Genomic DNA, 1,053 nt, shown 5'->3' with positions numbered 1-1,053 from the left:
AAATTGGAATTTACTCCTGAATGCTTAAAATATTATTTTTTAAAGCTTAAGTGTATTCATGGTGGTATTTTTAAGAAAAGCAAAAAAAGTGAAGATCTACGAGCCACTTCGTAAGTATTATACAATTATTTTACTTTTTTTATTGCTTTCATCATCATTCAGATATTTACTATATTCTATATAATGTAGTACAATGAAGCAAAATTGTCCTGCTTTCATCTATGTAAGAGTTACAACTGATGGCACTAAGTTAGAGATTTCTCAAATGAATGAGTCACATAACCACGAGACCTCAGAACTATTGTTCTCCAATTTGCCAAATCAACGCCGCTTGGAACCACAAATGAAAGCTGATGTACTTGAACTGATGGAAATGAAGGCAAATAAAAAGCTTATTCAAGCCAAAGTACAAGCTGAAACTGGCAAAGTAGTAACTCTTAGAGATTTATCAAATATATGCAGTACAGGTACTAATATACTTAGTTTAAATAAATAACATGAGGTTTAACTTACTTAAATGTGGAATGTTCCATTTTCTAGAGAAACGAAAATGTGTGAAAAGTTTTGAAGAAACGGTGGAAGATGTCAAAAAGATGTATGGTTGTCATGTTGAACTGTTGACAGACAGTGATGGGAACTTTTTAGGCATGTTTCTTCAAGATTTAAGGATGAAGGAAGAATTTAAAGCATTTCCTGAAGTGATTATAAAATTAAAATATTAATTTATATTAAGCTGTTGAAATTATATTAAATATTGTTATATAGATGGTTTGTGCTGATGCTACATACAAGCTGGTGGATATGAGAATCCCATTGTATGTGCTATTAATTGAGGATGGTAATGGCCAGAGTGAGATAGCTGCTCTTGGATTGCTAGTAAATGAACAGAGAGAAACGTTACAATGGTTCTTTAATAAGTTCAAAGAATGTAATCCAGCCTGTTCAAATACAAGAGTATTTATTACAGATAAAGATTTAAAAGAGCGTTCTGTTATCAAATCATTGTTTCCAACCTCTCGTCTTGTGATTTGCCTTTTCCACACTCTGCGCACA

General features: G+C 32.0%; 1 long non-coding RNA gene across 2 annotated transcripts; it reads right to left on the bottom strand.

Moving 5' to 3' along the window:
• Positions 1–111: 111 nt before the first annotated feature.
• LOC115035088 lies at positions 112–1,053 on the bottom strand. Of its 2 annotated transcripts, XR_003840236.1 has the most exons (4): positions 1,014–1,053; positions 790–938; positions 514–693; positions 112–419 (listed from the first exon to the last, which is right to left on the bottom strand). It is a non-coding gene; the product is annotated as an uncharacterized LOC115035088 (long non-coding RNA). The 2 variants fall into 2 exon arrangements; XR_003840235.1 differs by having other exon boundaries at positions 790–1,047.

The sequence above is a fragment of the Acyrthosiphon pisum genome, unplaced genomic scaffold (assembly GCF_005508785.2).
Source record: "Acyrthosiphon pisum isolate AL4f unplaced genomic scaffold, pea_aphid_22Mar2018_4r6ur Scaffold_8147;HRSCAF=8732, whole genome shotgun sequence".
In the NCBI taxonomy this organism is placed as follows: domain Eukaryota; kingdom Metazoa; phylum Arthropoda; class Insecta; order Hemiptera; family Aphididae; genus Acyrthosiphon; species Acyrthosiphon pisum.
The sequence above is the reverse complement of the archived record's forward strand: the minus strand, read 5'-3'. Positions and strand labels throughout refer to the sequence as shown.